At 47.0% G+C, this 19,296-nt stretch overlaps 2 protein-coding genes across 2 annotated transcripts in view; both read left to right on the top strand.

The window, feature by feature from the left end:
* LOC141067769 (uncharacterized) overlaps window positions 1-19,296 on the top strand; it is a 125,460-nt gene that overhangs the window by 37,639 nt on the left and 68,525 nt on the right. The window lies entirely within an intron of this gene.
* Window positions 1-19,296, top strand: part of ORMDL1 (ORMDL sphingolipid biosynthesis regulator 1) — a 130,535-nt gene that overhangs the window by 106,023 nt on the left and 5,216 nt on the right. The window lies entirely within an intron of this gene.

Below are 19,296 nucleotides of genomic sequence, written 5' to 3'. Positions count from 1 at the left end.
TTTTTCAGCCAATGATGGAGGACACACACTGTGGGCAACGTGACGACATGGGCAGCGGTCACCACCATCTTTGAGAAGGGCATGCAAGTGATTGGCTTGCTTTGTGTGGCGTCACAGGGGCTATAAAAGGGCGCGCACGCCGACCGCCATCTTACTTCTGCCGATCTTAGCATAGGGAGAGGTTGCTGCTGCTGATTCTGAATAAGGGAGAGCGTTAGGCAGGGAAGAAGAAAAAAAAACTGCTTCTGCTGGTAGTGATTTTCACTGTACAACACAACAGTTTGTGTGCGTGACAGGGGAGGATATATTTTTGTGCATCAGCTCTGTTGGTTATTAGGCTGCCTTATAAGGCTCCCTGATAGCTGCATTGCTGTTTGCACATTGCTGTGCAAACTGCTTTTTTAAAAGCAAAAATACTTTTCTTCCTCTTTTCTGCACAGTTACAAAGCGTTCATTTTTCCACACTTTTGTGTGCAGCAGTCCTGCTTATTAGGCTGCCTGCTGCCATACTTGGACTGAGAGCATCATTGTCAGCCTCCTAAAATCTCTAGGGAGATTCAAATTCTCCCCAATACTATATACACCTTGTACCTTGTCATACACCAGCCAATTTCAGTGTCATGATCCAGGACGGGATTTCGCTTTGACCCGTCCTGGTTAGACTATGGGTTAATTGCGCTGCCTCTCTCTGGCAGCAGGAGGCTATTTAGTGCTCACTGGACCTGGGTCCGGTGTCAGTTATACTCCTGCCCTCGGCTGAGTTAAGTGACCTCTTGTATACGTGTGCCTTGTGCCTGATATCTTGCTTGCTTGTTCGGTTGTGATCTGGTTCTGTCCCTGTTACGAGTTCTGCCTGACCCTCTTGTACTGCGCTACCTCTCGTGTATGACTCTCTGCTTGTGTCCCGATTTCTCTCTGCTCGTCCCCTTGGTACCACGTTGCCCTCTTGTGTATGACCTTTGGCTTTGTCTGACTACCCATCTGTTTGTCCCTCCTGTACCTCGTTTGCCCGTACTGCTGTGACCTCTGTTTTGCCTGACTCTGAGTTTTTGTATGGTGTCCTGTCCTATCTGAATACAGGACGCTAAGCCCCGCCCCCTTGCAGTCACATGACCATAGGTCCCGTGCAGACTATTCAGTTTCAGTGTCCGCAGCTCCTATGCCTCTTTACTTTCCAGCGCTGACTGGACCCTGACACTATTAGCCTGAAGCACGCATGGTCACCTCTGCTGCCCGTCTCTACAGGTATCTTCTAGCACTGCTTCTGTACTCAGGACACGCGCACTGGCTCTATGAGCAAGTGCAGTGTGGTGTCTCTGACATTATAACTGACCCATACCATTTTTTTTTTCTCTGCTCCCATTCACCTGTGTGTGTGATGGATCCTGTGCACACTCTTTCTGAGCAGGTTAAGCATCTGACGCAGATGTCTCAGAAACTCTTTGGAGAACAAAGAGTCCTGGCTCAGTCTCAGCAGCTGATCGCCGACACTGTGCAGGGAGTTCTTTCATGGGGGGCTCAGGATGTTACATTAATTTCCCCTGAGTCTCCAGTGAAGTTACCAGATACCTTTTCTGGAGATAAAAATGACTTCAGAGTTTTCAAGGAAGGCTGTAAGCTTTTTTTTTCCTTAAGACCACACTCTTCTGGGGATGAAAGTCAGAGAGTGGGGGTCATTATGTCTCTGTTAAGGGGAGCCCCCCAAGCTTGGGCTTTCTCCCTTCCTACCACGGCCCCTGAGCGTTTGACTGTGGATGCATTTTTTGAGGCCCTGGGGCATATTTATGATGAGCCTGATCGGGTGCGTATGGCTGAGGACAGGCTGATGAATGTTTTCCAGGGGAAACACTCAGCCGAGTGGTTTTGCTCAGAGTTCAGACGCTGGGCTGCTGAGGTCTGCTGGAACGACGCTGCTCTCCGGGGGTTGTTCCGTAGAGGCCTGTCTGAGCATCTGAAAGACGCCTTGGCTCTCCACCCCCCACCTGATGCCCTGGAGGAAGCTATGACACAGGCCGTCCGAATGGATCGCAGGTTACGGGCAAGGGGAGTGATACAAACCGAGACATCATTATTCTCCCAAGGAAGGGGAGCCAGTTCTTCATTGAAAATCACGGAGATGGGAACCATCAACCTTAAGGAGGAAGAAAGGAGACAACGGCACGTGAGAAAATGCTGTGTTCACAGTGGCGAGTCTGTACATTGGAAAAAGGATTGCCCCTCCCGGCCACTAACCAACAAGCGACTGAGCCCGGGTGATTCTCGTGGAGGTCACCCAGGCTCTCAGGTACCCTTTTCTGCATTTTCTAAAATGTCATTTCAAGTGGAACTTTGTTGTGGGGGTGTCTCCACATCCACTTCTGCCTTCGTGGATTGCGGTTCATCATTGAACTTTATTGACTCTGACTTGGTGGCCAGGTGTAAGTTAGGGACAGTTAGGTTGGAAACTCCGATTCACCTTGTTGCTATTGACAAAACACCACTGGTTAAGAATGACATTGTGTTTTGTACTGAAGAGTTTCTCCTTAAAGTGAGTTCCTTACACCAGGAACGTATTTCATGTTTTGTAATGAACAACCTGCCTGCGGGACTGGTGTTGGGGTTCCCCTGGTTTCAGCTGCATAATCCTGTGATTAATTGGGAATCTCGGGATATTGTTAAATGGGGTCCCTATTGCTCTGAGAAATGTCTTGTTTCTGTGTCTGTGTCGTCCGTGGGTCTAGAAGGCATTCTGGAGTGCCTGATAGATTATACTGACGTTTTCTCCGAAAAAGAGGCTGAGGTTTTACCACCACACCGCCCATTTGATTGTGCCATTGACCTGGTTCCAGGTGCTAAATTGCCCAAAGCCTGCCTGTATAACCTCTTGGGTCCGGAACGGGCTGCGATGAAGGAATATATTTCCGAGAGCCTCCGTAAGGGACATATTCGTCCTTCTGTTTCTCCTGTGGCGGCAGGGTTCTTTTTTGTAAAAAAAAAGACGGTGGTTTGCGCCCATGCCTCGATTTTCGTGAGTTAAATAAAATAACTGTGAGGAATACTTATCCCCTTCCACTTATTCCTGATTTATACAATCAGTTGTCCGGAGCTAAGTGGTTATCGAAATTAGATCTACGGGGAGCGTATAACCTTATCCGAGTCCGGGACGGAGATGAATGGAAGACCGCTTTTCTCACTACTGAAGGGTTGTTTGAAAATTTGGTCATGCCCTTCGGCCTGACCAACGCTCCAGCGGTCTTCCAAAATTTCATAAATCATGTGTTCTCCGATTTGATTGGACGTTTTATGGTGGTGTATTTGGATGACATTTTAATCTACTCGCCTGATAAACAGACTCACATTGGTCATGTTCGAGCAGTTCTCCAAAGGCTCAGGGAGAACTGTCTGTTTGCTAAACTTGAAAAATGTTTATTTTTTGTTCAGGAACTGTCCTTTCTGGGGTTCATCGTGTCTGCTGAAGGGTATCGCATGGATCCTAATAAGGTGCAGGCCATTCTCGAGTGGGTTCAACCGTGTGATTTGAAGGGTCTGCAACGTTTCCTAGGGTTCGCTAATTATTATCGGAAATTTATAAGGGGGTTCTCACAGGTGATTAAACCCCTCACAGACATGACTCAAAAGGGGGCCGATATCAAGAATTGGTCAACCGCAGCGGTAGCGGCATTTCAGTTTTTGAAAAAATGTTTCATGTCGGCCCCGGTTCTTATCCAACCGGACCCCTCTGAACCATTTATTGTTGAGGTAGACGCCTCAGAGGTGGGGGTGGGGGCGGTATTGTCCCAGGGACCCGCCACTTTGACCAGTTTAAGACCTTGCGCCTTTTTCTCAAAGAAGTTCTCCCCTGCGGAGAGAAACTATGATGTGGGGAATCGGGAACTTCTGGCCGTAAAATTGGCTTTTGCAGAATGGAGGCATTTTTTGGAGGGGGCTGTTCATCCTATAACGGTAATCACGGACCACAAAAACCTAGCTTACATTGAGTCAGCTAAAAGGTTGACTCCCAGACAGGCTAGATGGTCACTTTTTTTTTCCCGATTCAACTTCTCGATCACTTTTCGACCAGGATCCAAGAATATCAGAGCGGATGCATTGTCACGCAGTCTTGATCCGGTGTCCCCCCCGGAACCTCCATCCTCCATTCTTCAGCCTGGGGTGGTGGTGGCAGAGGTTTCTAATGTGTTGGAACGGGAGATTCGAGAAGCCCAGGCTCTTGCACCTCCAGCTAAGCCGTTGGATAAACTTTTTGTGCCAGCTCAGTTTCATCTCAAGGTCCTCCAGGAGTTCCATGACTCAGTTCTGGGTGGACATCCAGGGATCTCAGCGACCCGGAAGGCCATTGCTAGAATATTCTGGTGGTCTTCTTTAGCCTCTGAAGTTGGGGAGTATGTGTCTGCGTGTGAGGTTTGTGCCCGTGCGAAAACTCCCCATAACCGGCCGGCCGGGGAATTGGTACCACTGCCAATTCTTGAGAGACCATGGACTCATCTGTCCATGGATTTCATCACCAACCTTCCCCCTTCCAAGGGTAATACCGTGGTCTGGGTCGTAGTGGACAGGTTTAGTAAGCAGGCACATTTTGTACCTTTGGCAGCTCTACCTAATGTGGAAACATTGTCCAGATTGTTTGTGGAGCATGTGGTGCAGTTGCATGGGGTACCCCTGAATGTGGTGTCTGATAGGGGAGTGCAATTTGTGTCCAGATTTTGGAGAGCTTTTTGTAGGAGGTTGGGTATTGGTCTGTCCTTTTCATCCGCCTACCATCCAGAGACTAATGGGCAGACTGAGCGGACCAATCAGTCTCTGGAGCAAATTCTGCGTTGTTTGACCTCAGCCTGACAGGATGATTGGTGTTCTGTGTTACCATTGGCTGAGTAGGCATTTAACAACCGCACTAACCAGTCTACGGGTACATCTCCTTTTTTTTGCAATGATGGGTTTCATCCTCATTTTGGAGAATTTTCCCGCTTGAATTCTGGGTGTCCTGGGGTGGACGAGACGATCCAGCGGTTGGGGGAGGTATGGCGGGAGGTCCAGAATAACATTACGAAGGCCCAGGACAAATTTAAATTTTTTGCGGACAAAAAACGATCCGTGGGTCCAGTGTTTCAGGTCGGAGATAAGGTATGGTTATCCACCAAAAATATAAGGCTCAAGGTCCCCTGTGCGAAGCTTGGACCCAAGTTTATAGGTCCCTATGTAATTACCGAAGCAGTTAACCCGGTGGCTTTTCGGTTGAGTCTTCCGCCATCTCTAAGGATCCCTAATGTTTTCCATAAGGCCCTTTTGAAACCTGTGAGGTCCAGTGGGGAGGGATCATCATCTTCCCCGACACCGGTTCTGGTAGATGGGCAGGATGAGTACGAGGTGGAACGAATTGTCGACTCCAGGTTGGTCCGTCGCGCCCTTCAGTATCTGATACATTGGAAGGGCTACGGTCCTGAGGAACGCTCGTGGGTTCCTGCTCGATCAGTTCATGCGGATCGGTTGATCCGAGCCTTTCACGCCAAGTACCCTGAGAGACCTGGGGGTCCGGTGGCCCCCCATTGAGAGGAGGGTACTGTCATGATCCAAGACGGGATTTCGCTTTGACCCGTCCTGGTTAGACTATGGGTTAATTGTGCTGCCTCTCTTTGGCAGCAGGAAGCTATTTAGTGCTCACTGGACCTGGGTCCGGTGTCAGTTATACTCCTGCCCTCGGCTGAGTTAAGTGACCTCTTGTATACGTGTGCCTTGTGCCTGATATCTTGCTTGCTTGTTCGGTTGTGATCTGGTTCTGTCCCTGTTACGAGTTCTGCCTGACCCTCTTGTACTGCGCTACCTCTCGTGTATGACTCTCTGCTTGTGTCCCGATTTCTCTCTGCTCGTCCCCTTGGTACCACGTCGCCCTCTTGTGTATGACCTTTGGCTTTGTCTGACTACCCGTCTGTTTGTCCCTCCTGTACCTCGTTTGCCCGTACTGCTGTGACCTCTGTTTTGCCTGACTCTGAGTTGTTGTATGGTGTCCTGTCCTATCTGAATACAGGACGCTAAGCCCCGCCCCCTTGCAGTCACATGACCATAGGTCCCGTGCAGACTATTCAGTTTCAGTGTCCGCAGGTCCTATGCCTCTTTACTTTCCAGCGCTGACTGGACCCTGACACTATTAGCCTGAAGCACGCATGGTCACCTCTGCTGCCCGTCTCTACAGGTATCTTCTAGCACTGCTTCTGTACTCAGGACACGCGCACTGGCTCTATGAGCAAGTGCAGTGTGGTGTCTCTGACATTCAGCCTGTTAATTGAGGTGTAATCTATAGTGGGCCTGAGATAATAGTTCAGCCTCCTAAAATCTCTAGGGAGATTCAAATTCTCCCCAATACTATATACACCTTGTACCTTCTCATACACCAGCCTATTTCAGCCTCTTAAATTGAGGTGTAATCTATAGTGGGCCTGAGATAATAGTTCAGCCTCCTAAAATCTCTAGGGAGATTCAAATTCTCCCCAATATTATATACACCTTGTACCTTGCCATACACCAGCCAATTTCAGCCTGTTAAATTGAGGTGTAATCTATAGTGGGCCTGAGATAATAGTTCAGCCTCCTAAAATCTCTAGGCAGATTCAAATTCTCCCCAATACTATATACACCTTGTACCTTGTCATACACAAGCCTATTTCAGCCTGTTACATTGAGGTGTAATCTATAGTGGGCCTGAGATAATAGTTCAGCCTCCTAAAATCTCTAGGGATATTCAAATTCTCCCCAATACTATATACACCTTGTACCTGTTAGGAATCTGGTTTCTGACACGTCTAGACCTAAACCCAGATTCTCACATGCTGCAGTCTCTTGCCCATCTGCTGCTGCAGAAGGGATTGCTGAGGAGATTGTCTCACAACAACTGTCTCCAGAAACTAAGTCCTTTATTCCATCTACTGGGCATGCTCACGGGACGAGCTCCTATTGGACTTCGGGAGTCAGGTGTTCAGGTCCCGCTCCGGATCCTATTGGCTCTTCCTGGACTCTTGGAGATTTCCGGAAGGTCCTGTGCGCTATAAAAAGTGCGCATGGCCGTTCTGCCATACGCTAGTGTAGCCATACTGCTGCTGTATGTTTGTTGATGGATGCATGGACTGGTGACTGACTCATTGGAAACCCCTACCCTCTGATACTACGTATGTGTGTGTGTTTGTGTTAGTGCTAGTACCGAGCGCCAGCGCGTTATGCTCCATACTACAGCAGCCTAAGCGTCAGCCTTGCGCCTGCTAGTCAGCAGAGTCTTTGCAGCGGCTCTGCTATAGCCGAGCTGCAGTTGCAGCTCCTAGTGGCATTCGCGGTTGCGACGCCTTGCACATGTTTCCGGTAGGTCCTTACGGAGTTAGTATCGCTACCTTGTGTTTCTCCGGTGACCGCATACCACGTGTGTTGCTCTGAGATTCTGTGTCCTGAACAGACTCAGCATCTTTTTGTGTTACCATTTATAATTACAGCTCTGTGAGCTCAACAGAGTTTGTTCAGTGCACTTGGTGACGCACTTAAACCTGTGCACTCTACCGCCATATAGCTCTGCCACCACCTAGCAGCGGTCGTTCCATCTACCACACGGTGGACCCCGAGTGGCGAAGGCACTTTATTTATATTTTTATTTTAGTGTCTTCCGCCACTCCTAACATTACACTAGCGCCAGGGTCTGCCTAGTGATGGCAGAACAGCAGCAGCTCCTGCAGTGCATTAAGCAGCTTGGTGACTGGGTGGCCGCTCTTGAGAAGTCTCTCTCTGCTGCTCAAGCCACTGATGCTGCTGTCCAGGCGTTAACGGATGCAGTAGCGCGTTTGTCCATGTCCACCCTTGTGCCGACAGTTACCCGCCACCCGTTGCCTGATAAGTTTTCTGGGGATGGTGCCTCCTGTAGGGGTTTTATCAGCCAGTGCTCGATCCATCTGGAGCTGCTGGCTGCACAATTCCCTACGGAACGGGCCAAGGTGGCATTCATAATATCCCTACTGTCAGGCAAGGCCCTGGAATGGGCAACGCCGTTATGGGAGCGTGGTGATCCCGATATATGAACCGCAGCGCACCTGCTGATGGACATCAAACAGGTTTTCCTCGGTCCACAGGTCACGCACAACACCTCCCTGCAGCTACTCGCGCTCACTCAGGGATCTCTCTCGGTGAGCCAATAGGCCGTACGTTTTCACACTCTGGTGTCCGAGTTGGAGTGGACTGATAGGGCCCTTATCCCTGTCTTTTGGAAAGGGTTAGCAGAGCATGTGAAAGATGCTCTTTCTAACAGAGAGATTCCCATGACCTTGGAAGAGTTGATTACCATCTCCTCGCGCATTGACCTCCGTTTTTCGGAGCGCGGCTTAGAGCATGCTCACTCAAAACGGAATGGTACTCCGCTCCCCAAATTTTTAGAGCCGCTTGAGCCACCTGAGCCTGAGGTCCTACCTCCTGAGCCCATGGAGGTGTCTCGTACCGATTTTAATACGGACTCAGACCAGGAATCTGTTTGCGGTTGTCACCATGTATGTGCGGTTTCTCCGGAAGCCAGCTCCCCGCAATGGTCTGAGTCTGAGCCGGTTGTCGAGACCTTTGTCCCTCCTCATCTTAGGGCTCAGGTACTCGCTTGGGCGCATGCGTCCAATGCGTCTCACCACCGAGGGTACATGCAGGTCTCGAAGCTCTTGGCCGGAGCATATTGGTGGCCTCATAGGGCTCGGGATGTTAAGAGGTTTATTCAGGCATGTACCTCTTGTGCTTGGCATAGCCTCTCTAGGCGGAGTGGGGCGACGGCCATAGATACACGGCAGTGTGCCACGGCCACTCCCGCTCCTGCCATTTCCCAGATTTCCCTCCTGAAACCGGGCGACCATGTCACCTACCAGGACACCAAGATCGTCTATAGGCGAGTTTGAGCCCTGTGCCACTGCTAGGCACAGGGTGATGGATCGGAAGGTTCAGGGAGGGGGGCCCTAGGAGGGGGGGTAATGTTAGGAATCTGGTTTCTGACACGTCTAGACAGAAACCCAGATTCTCACAAGCTGCAGTCTCTTGCCCATCTGCTGCAGCAGACGGGATTGCTGAGTAGATTGTCTCACAACAACTGTCTCCAGAGGCTCAGTCCTTTATTCCATCTATTGGGCATGCTCATGGGACGAGCTCCTATTGGACTTTGGGAGTCAGGTGTTCAGGTCCCGCTCCGGATCCTATTGGCTCTTCCTGGACTCTTGGAGATTTCCGGAAGGTCCTGTGCGCTATAAAAAGTGCGCATGGCCTTTCCGCCATGTGCTAGTGTAGCCATACTGCTGCTGTATGTTTGTTGATGGATGCATGGACTGGTGACTGACTCATTGGAAACCCCTACCCTCTGATACTACGCATGTGTGAGTGTTTGTGTTAGTGTCAGTACCCAGCGCCAAGCGCCAGCGCGTTATGCTCCATACTACAGCATACTACAGCAGCCTAAGCATCAGCATTGCGCCTGCTAGTCAGCAGTGTCTTTGCAGCGGCTCTGCTATAGCCACGCTGCAGTTGCAGCTCCTAGTGGCGTTCGCGGTTTCGACGCCTTGCACACGTTTCCGGTAGGTCCTTACGGAGTTAGTATCACTACCTTGTGTTTCTCCAGTGACTGCATACCGCGTGTGTTGCGCCGAGATTGTGTCCTGAACAGACTCAGCATCTTTTTGTGTTACCATTTATAATTACAGCTATGTGAGCTCAACAGAGTTTGTTCAGTGCACTTGGTGACGCACTTAAACCTGTGCACTCTACCGCCATATAGCTCTGCAACCACCTAGCAGCGGTCGTTCCATCTACCGCACGGTGGACCCCGAGTGGCGAAGACACTTTATTTATATTTTTATTTTAGTGTCTTCCACCACTCCTAACAGTACCTTGCTTTACAGTACCACATAGCTGGTGGTATTTTGGGTACATTTTCCCAAAAAAGAGGAAGTATGGTGGAAGAGGCCGTGGAAGTGGGTGGGGGTTGCCAGCTGGTACTGATGGTGGTGGTGGTGCATCTGCTGGTAGTGGCAAAAGCACAATAGCACCTAAGGCAGGAGGTGTTGAGCCTGCATCATCGTGTGGCTCCACAAGGCCTCGAAGGCTCCCTTTTCCGGGAGTAGGCAAACCGCTTTTAAAGCCGAAGCTTCAGGAACAAGTTTTGGCTTACATTGCTGACACAGCCTCCAGCTTTATCGCCTCCTCTTCTGTAGTTTCAAAAAAATAAAAGCACTGAGTCATCAGTGGAGGCTGTTATGAATGGGTCACCGAGGAGGCAAAAACAAAATAAGTCACAGAAAACTAGAGAGGTTGGTAACTATGCAGATTGCAGATCCCTGATCCTAACACACAACTAGCAGCAGCCTTGGAGCATTCCGACGCTTCGTCACAGCTGGAGGACTAAATAAGCCTAAAGCAAGAAAAGGGGAAAACTAACTGCCCCAGAGCAGACCGCAAAGGAAAGACAGCCCCCACACATGTATTGACGGTGAAACAAGATGAAAACACAAACACAGGCAGGAAAATAGGCTGAGCAAACGATGAGGCCCAAACTAACTAGAAAGGATAGGAAAGGAAAGACACTGTCTGCAATCTGCCAAAAACCCTACAAAAATAATGTCCAACACTTCTGATAACAAAATTAACCCTGAAGTCACTAGACACTAGCACTCTGAAATATTCTGAGACAGAGCAAAGAGAGGCCAATCTAATAAGGGACAAAAAGCAAATTGGCAAATGCAGATAAAAAGAGTGGAAATTCAGCACAGCCCCAGCCAGTGCTGGCTGACCACAAAAAACTGAATAGACCAACAAAATCAAGTGTGAAAAATAGCAGAAAAACTTAGCTTGAGCTGACTGGAACAGAGCTGAGAACCAAGACCTGACAATCCAGAAGGAATCACCAGCACCAGAATAGGGCGTCGGCTGTCTTAAATCCAGTCTGATATTCATGAGGTCCAATCGTCATCCTCCTTATCAGGTGGCAGATCTCCACTGATTAAATCAGCCTCACTACCTCCTGTTACCACCAGAGGGAGCCTGGAAGGAGAACTCACAACTGGTAGACCAGAAAATGAACTCACAACAGTACCCCCCCTTGAGGAGCGGTCACCGAACCCTCATCCACACCACCAGGCCGATCTGGATGGGCCCGGTGAAAAGCACGAACCAATCTATTGGCATGAATATCAGTGGCAGAGACCCAAGAATTATCCTCCTGGCCATAACCCTTCCATTTGACCAAATACTGGAGTCTCCGTCTAACCAAACGAGAATCCAATATTTTCTCTACCTCATATTCCACATTGCCTTCAACCAACACAGGGTCAGGAGGTGCTGCCATAGGAAAAACTGGCTCAACAAACCTCTTCAACAGAGATTTGTGAAATACGTTATGGATCTTGAATGTAACTGGAAGAGCCAATCGAAACGAAACAGGATTAAGAATCTCCAAAATCTTATAAGGTCCAATAAATCTTGGCTTAAATTTTGGAGATGCAACCTTCATAGGAATATTCTTAGATGACAACCAAACCATATCACCCACTTTAAACCGGGGACCAATGATCCTATGCCGGTTGGAAAATCGCTGGGCCTTTTCCTGAGAGAGTTACAACTTATCCACCACTTGGTCCCATATCTGCTGCATTCTCTCAACCACAGTGTCCACACCTGGGCAGGACGAAGATTCCACTTGCCCTGAAGAGAATCGAGGATGAAACCCAAAATTACAGAAAAAGGGTGACATTAAAGTGGCAGAACTAGCTCTATTGTTCAGCGCGAATTCGGCCAAGGGCAAAAATGAGACCCAATCATCCTGATTAGCAGATATAAAACATCTTAAATAAGATTCCAAGGTCTGGTTTGTTCTCTCAGTCTGTCCATTGGTTTGGGGATGAAACGCGGAGGAGAAGGATAACTGAATTCCCAGATTGGAACAAAAGGCTTTCCTGAATCTGGAAACAAACTGGACTCCTCTGTCGGACACAATGTTCTCAGGAATCCCTTGTAACTGAACCACCTGTTGTAAAAACAAGGGTACCAACTCAGCGGAAGATGGCAACTTTGGGAGTGGTACAAGATGGACCATCTTCGAAAATCTATCACAAATCACCCAGATAACAGTCATTCTCTGAGAGACAGGAAGATCAGAAATAAAATCCATTGAGATATGGGTCCATGGCCTCTTGGGCACCGGCAGGGGCATCAGCAACCCACTAAAACGAGAACAGGGTTTAGACCGAGAACAAGTCCCACAGGACTGTACAAAATTCATGACATCACGAGATAAGGCGGGCCACCAAAAAGACCAACTCACCAAATCTCTGGTACCAAAAATACCTGGATGACCAGCCAATGCGAAGCAATGAATTTCAGACATCACTCTTTGTCCACTGGTCAGGAACATACAATTTTCCCATAGGGCAACGCTCAGGTTTATCCTCCTGAAATTCCTCCAGGGCGCGTCTCAAATCGGGCGAAATGGCAGAAAGAACTACCCCCTCACCTAGGATGGTAGTAGGCTCGGTCACATTAAGAGAATCGACAAAGAAACTCCTAGAAAGGGCATCTGCCTTATCATTCTTAGTGCCCGGAAGAAAAGAGACCACAAAATTAAAACGCATGAAAAACAAGGCCCATCTAGCCTGTCTAGGATTCAAGCGTTTGGCCAACTCCAGATAAATCAAATTCTTGTGATCGATGAGGACCACAACTTGATGTCTAGCTCCCTCCAACCAATGTCTCCACTCCTCAAACGCCCATTTCATGGCCAACAATTCCCGATTCCCCACGTCATAGTTGCGTTCAGATGGGGAGAACTTTTGAGAAAAGAAGGCACAGGGATTCATCTTAGAAGTCACAGGGTCTTTTTGGGACAAAACAGCTCCTGCACCAATCTCAGAAGCATCTACCTCCACCTGAAATGGAAGTGAGACATCAGGTTGCCGTAAAACTGGAGCTGAAGTAAATCTCTGCTTAAGCTCCTGAAATGCTGAGACATCCTCAGGAGACCAATTCAGCACATCAGCGCCCTTCTTGGTCAGATCAGTCAGTGGTTTGACAATAACAGAAAAATTACCTATAAATTTACGATAGAATTTAGCAAACCCCAAAAACTTCTGGAGGGCCTTCAAAGAAGTAGGCTGAACCCAATCATAAATGGCCTGTACTTTGGCCGGGTCCATTTCAATAGTCGACGGAGACAAGATAAATCCCAAAAATGAAATCCTCTGTACACCAAAGAGGCATTTCTATCCCTTAACAAACAGGGAATTCTCCCTCAAAATCCGGAACACAGTCCGGACGTGTTCCACATGACGATCCCAATCACTAGAAAAGATCGAAATATCATCCAGATAGATGATCAAAAATTTATCCACAAAGTCACGGAAAATATCATTCATAAAGGACTGGAAGACAAAAAGGGGCATTAGTGAGCTCAAAAGGCATCACCAGGTACTCAAAATGTCCCTCCGGAGTATTAAACGCCGTCTTTCATTCATCCCCGTGCTTGATGCGAATAAGATTATACGCCCCCCTGAGGTCAAGCTTAGTAAACCAGCAGGCACTCTTAACTCTGGAGAATAAATCAAACATCAGAGGTAACGGGTACTGATATTTAACTGTCATCTTGTTAGGGGAACGATAATCAATACACGGTCTTAATGAACCATCTTTCTTGGCCACAAAAAAAAACCCAGCACCTAAAGGTGACGAGGATGGTCTAATATGACCCTTCTCCAATGACTCCTTAATATAGGATCGCATAGTATCATGTTCGGGTACTGATAAGTTGAAAAGCCGACCCTTGGGAAATTTACACCCAGGCATCAACTCAATTGCACAGTCATAACTCCTATGAGGAGGCAAAGACGCAGACTTACTCTCACTAAATGCATCAGAAAAATCGGCCAGATAATCAGGAATATCATGAGACTGAGGAGAGGTGGAGAAAACAGGAGCATCCCTAAGAACACACTGACAACCCCAACTCACCACAGACCCAGATTTCCAATCCAAAACTGGATTATGAGTTTGCAACCAGGGAAAACCCAGAACAATAGTATCATGCAAATTATGCAGCACCAAAAATTTACAATTTTCTTGGTGGTCTGGGGTAACTCGCATTATCACCTGGGTCCAAAACTGGGGTTTATTCTCCACCAAAGGAGTAGCATCAATACCCCTCAAAGGAATAGGTGTCTGCAGAGGCGTCATGGAAAAACCACAATGTTTAGCAAAGTCCAAATCCATCAGATTCAACGCTGCTCTTGAATCCACAAAAGCCTTAGTGGAAAACGTGGATAAGGAGCAGATCAGAGTAATTGCCAAAAGGAACTTAGTTTGTACACTGCCCACAGCAAATGTGGGTGCAAAACGTTTCTCTCGTTTAGGGCAGACAGAAATAGTATGAGAGGCGTCTCCACAGAAAAAGCACAGCTTATTACGCCTTCTAAACTCCTGACATTGCGCCCTAGACAAAACCCCATCGCATTGCATAGGTTCAGACGTATGTTCAAAAGGTGGCAGTGCCTCCCATGTAGTTTTATGTTCATGTAAGCGCCGATCAACTTGAATGGCTAATGACATAGAATCATCCAGACCAGAGGGAACAGGAAATCCAACCATAACATTTTTTACGGTCTCTGATAAACCCTTCCGAAAGAGAGCTACCAATGCACTATCATTCCATGTAGTAAGGACCGCCCACTTTTGGAATTTTTGACAGTATAACTCTGCAGAATCCTGACCCTGGTTTAATGCCAACAGTGTTCTCTCAGCTTGATAAACAGCATTAGGTTCATCATACAACAACCCCAAGGCTTGAAAAAATGCATCCACGTTAGTCAGAATAGGATTTTCAGGTGTCAGAGAAAGAGCCCAATCCTGGGTTATCGCCGCGCAGCAAGGAGATGACAATTTTCACCTGCTGCGCAGAGCTCCCCGATGAGTTAGGCTTCAAGGCAAGAAATAAGTTACAATTATTCTTAAAATTCAGAAATTTAGACCGATCCCCAGAAAACACATCAGGAGTAGCGATCTAAGGTTCAGCAGCATGTGACTGAATGAAGTAGGTGGAAATTCCCTGCACTTCAGCAGCAAGTTGCTCCACACGATCAGACAATTGCTTAATCTCCATTAGGAAAAAAAAAATCTTCCTACGGCCCCAGAGAAAAAGAGGAAAAAAATACATTAAAAAAAAAAATTCTGACACTTTTTTTTTTTTAACAACCTTTTCCTGCTTTTGAGTACCCTAGAATCTGCGGTATGGCTGGTGATTCTGTTATGAATTGGTCACCGAGGAGGAAAAAACAAAACAAGCTAAGTCCCAGAAAAACCAGAGATGTTGGTAACTATGCAGATTGCAGATCCCTGATCCTAACCACACAACTAGCAGCAGCCGTGGAGCGTTCCTACGATGATCCTAGATGCCTCATCACCGCCGGAGGACTATATAAGCCTAAAGGAAGAAAGGGGAAAACTAACTGCCCCAGAGCAGACCCCAAAGGAAAGACATCCCCCACACATGTATTGACGGTGAAACAAGATAAAAACACAAACACAGGCAGGAAAATAGGCTGAGCAAACGATGGGGCCCAAACTAACTAGAAAGGACAGGAAAGGAAAGACACTGTCTGCAATCTGCCAAAAACCCTACAAAAATAATGTCCAACACTTCTGATAACAAAATTAACCCTGAAGTCACTAGACTTCTCCCATTCTGATATATTCTGAGACACAGCAAAAAGAGGCCAATCTAATAGGGGACAAAAAGCAAATTGGCAAATACAGATAAATAACAGTGGAAATTCAGCACAGCCCCAGCCGGGGCTGGCTGACCACACAAAAAACTGAATAGACCAACAAAATCAAGTGTTAACATTAGCAGAAAAACTTAGCTTGAAATGACTGGAACAGAGCTGAACACCAAGAGCTGAAAAGCCAGAAGGAATCAACAGCACCAGAATATGGCGTCGGCTGACTTAAATCCAGTCTGAAATTCCTGAGGTCCAATTGTCATCCTCATTATCAGGTGGCAGCTCTCTACTGATTAAATCAGCTTCACTACCTCCTGTTACCACCAGAGTGAGCCTGGCTTTGACGCTCACAGGCTCAGTATGGATTAGACAAGAATATAAAAAGTAGAAAAAGGCTACAGTATCATCACATAGCAGGTATATATAGTATAGCTTAAACATTCTAAATCTCCGTAGATATTTCAGGAGGCAGACAGACGCTCTCAGGCTCAGTATGGATTACAACACAATATAAAAAGCCGTAAAACGGTAATGAATCTGAAACGAACATATGTATACAGTGTAGGGGTTATTGTCAATTTCAGTATTTATTTCCAGAGTCAGAAACAGACTCTCATTTGGTCAGTTAGGATTAGACCAGAAAATAAAAAGCAGTAAATGGGTAATGTATCACATGCGTAGAGCTGTATACAGTGTTGGGGTAATATTTAAATCCACATATAAATTGCAGGAGTAACCCACAGACTCTCACACGCTCAGGATAGATCACACCACAATATAAAAAGAAGATCCACAAGAAATAATCACACATGTAGGCCAATGTTCCAGGTGTCAATGATACACTTAGAGTGGTGGGTGGAGGAGGACTTTCTGGCAGAAAGGGTACAGCATCACCAGATACCAGGTATATATAGCATAGTTTAAACATTAAAAATGTACATCTATATATTCAGGAGTAGTGTTGAGCCACCCAGCTAGTGTTCGAGTTTGGTTCGGTTCGTCGAACAGGAGTCAAGTTCGTCGAATGTTCGTCGAACGTTCAACGAACACCGTTGAACCCCATTGAAAACAATGGCAGGCAAATACAAACATATAGAAAACACATACAAAACACCTTAAAAGGTGTCCCAAAGCAGACAAAATGCTCAGAAGACACAAATAACATATGGAAAAGGGCAACTACATATAGAAAAGAGGTGAAGTAGTAAAAGGAGGAGGAGGAGACACAGATACATGCATGTCATGCCCTTATAAAGTCAAGAAAGGCTGGAATAAAAATCTAAAATAAAAAAAATTCTAAAATCGAAGACGATCATATACCGTCGGACTTCCCACCATAAATTATGCCAACTGCCGATCGGGCAGCGTTATTCCCACGACCCTCCGAACAGCGTCCATGAAAGCAAAGTGTTTGGTTTCCGGGGGCAGTATGGTTGCAAAGCTGAACCTTAAAGGAATGTCCAGAAGGGCACCACCAGGAGTGGAGCCTGCGGCTTAATTGGACTCCACACGGGCAACCTCAACTATGCCACGGAAAGGATAGACAGATTGCAAGCTTTCTCGATTCTGTGGGTGGTGGTGCTTGGCCGTTTTTAGTTGTGCTAGTGATTTGTCGGCTTAATTCCGTTAACGAACGAGACTCCGGCATGCCCCCGCGGTCCGCGTCCAGCTTACTAGAGGGACACGCGAGGCTCTGGCACGTGAGATCGAGTAATAACAGGTCTGTCATGCCCTTACATGTCCGGGTCTGCACGCGCACTACACTGAAAGGACCAGCGTGTGTCGCTTACAGGTGCGGATAACCTGCTGAACACCGTTAGTGATGGGGATCTGGGATTCCAATTCTTCCCCACGAATGAGGATTTCCCAGTAAGTGCAGGTCAACCCGAATTCCGGAATTAGGCATAACCTGCATTCCAGAAAAAATGTGAAAAAATTAAGTGTCCAAACCACAGGTGCTGTAGCTTGCTTAACAGCTGGGCTCCTCTGCTGAGTAGCACACAGTTCTTACGCAAACAGGCGGCATAGCTTAGTTCACGGGTGGGCAACTCCGCTGAGTAGCAGGCAGTGCTTACATAAACAGGCGGCATAGCTAGGTTCACGGGTGGGCTCCTCTGCTGAGCAGTAGACACAGGTACTAGGCCCAAAGTATTCACTGGGCTAAATGGAGTTAAAAAATGGTTCTTACATAAACAGGCGGCACTGCTTAGTTCACGGGTGGGCTCCTCTGCTGAGTAGCAGACACAGTTACTAGGCCCAAATTATTAACTGGGCTAAATGCAGTCAAAAACTGGTTCCTTCATAAACAGGTGGCATAGCTAGGTTCACGGGTGGGCTCCTCTGCTGAGTAGCAGACAGTGCTACAAGGCCCAAAAGGATTTTCTTGACAAGATGCGGTATAAAATAATTAGAAACACACACGGTGTAGCTCCTTGACAGGTGTACTACACCGCTGGCTACCAGACACCGCTACTATGCCATGAAACTGTCTATTAACATTGAAAACCATTATTAATGTGAAAAAAAAAATACGCTTTTATTTAGCGAAACGTTCTCGAATGGAAACTCGGACAGCCGAATTTTAATCAAAGTGTTGTAGCTCGACGAACGGATCTAACACCGCCCAAAACAGCTAGAATTTGAACTAGGCCAACAGTTCCACTCAAACACCACTCATGTGTAATTGGAATGTGACATTAAGCCGGGTTAATAACAGGCGTCAATCAGACGCCTATCCATTATTAACCATATATTTTTAAAGGGTTAAAAAAAAAGAAAACGCGTGATATTAAAAAAATTTTTTATTGAAATAAAGACACAAAGTTTTTGACCACATTTTATTAAACAGCCAATCCAAACCATGACCTGTAAAAAAAAAAAAAAAAAAAATATATATTTACCAGTGAAGAATGAGTTAACTGCACTCTGCACAGCCTCCCTGGCTGACCAGAGATCAACACAGGAGCGTGAGAAATTTTCCCACACTCCTGAGTTCACCTCAGCTCAGCCCGGGAGTCCGCGCATGCGCAGACCGCACCGCCGAAGTTCACCCGAGCAGCTCGAGCTGACTTCGGTTGAACTCGGTATACAATGAACCGGGGCGCTTTACGGCCCATTCATTGTAGTGGCGTCGGTGGTTTAGAGCAGCCACTTGTTATGTGGCTGCTCTAAACTGGATCTTCGTGGGACAATCGTTTTTATGGGATGCTGTCGAGGGTAGGTATTTTTCTGGTTTGTCTTTTTATATTTTTATTTAGGTGGAACATGGTCTTCGGGAAATTAGCAGATTAGGTAAGTAGGGTTTTTTTTTGTTTTTTTTTTGGTGCTGACATCAGGGAGATGTATTTACAATTTTTTTCCACAGATAATCACTGGCCACCAATGAAAAAAAATTTGGGGCATTAATACAAAAAAAAAAAAAAATATGGCTATGAAGAGAAAGGAGGGGGGTTTGAAAGAAAAAGCGTATGTGGAAAAAAAAACATTTTAAAAATGTGTTTTTAGGGAAAAAGGGGGGCCTAAAAAAATATATTGGCGGGAATTGGCGGGG

Source organism: Dendrobates tinctorius, unplaced genomic scaffold, assembly GCF_039654945.1.
Source record: "Dendrobates tinctorius isolate UK_male_01 unplaced genomic scaffold, ASM3965494v1 ptg000254l, whole genome shotgun sequence".
NCBI classification, from domain to species: Eukaryota; Metazoa; Chordata; class Amphibia; order Anura; family Dendrobatidae; genus Dendrobates; species Dendrobates tinctorius.
Note: the sequence above shows the minus strand (reverse complement) of the source record. Positions and strands in the feature narration are given on the sequence as shown.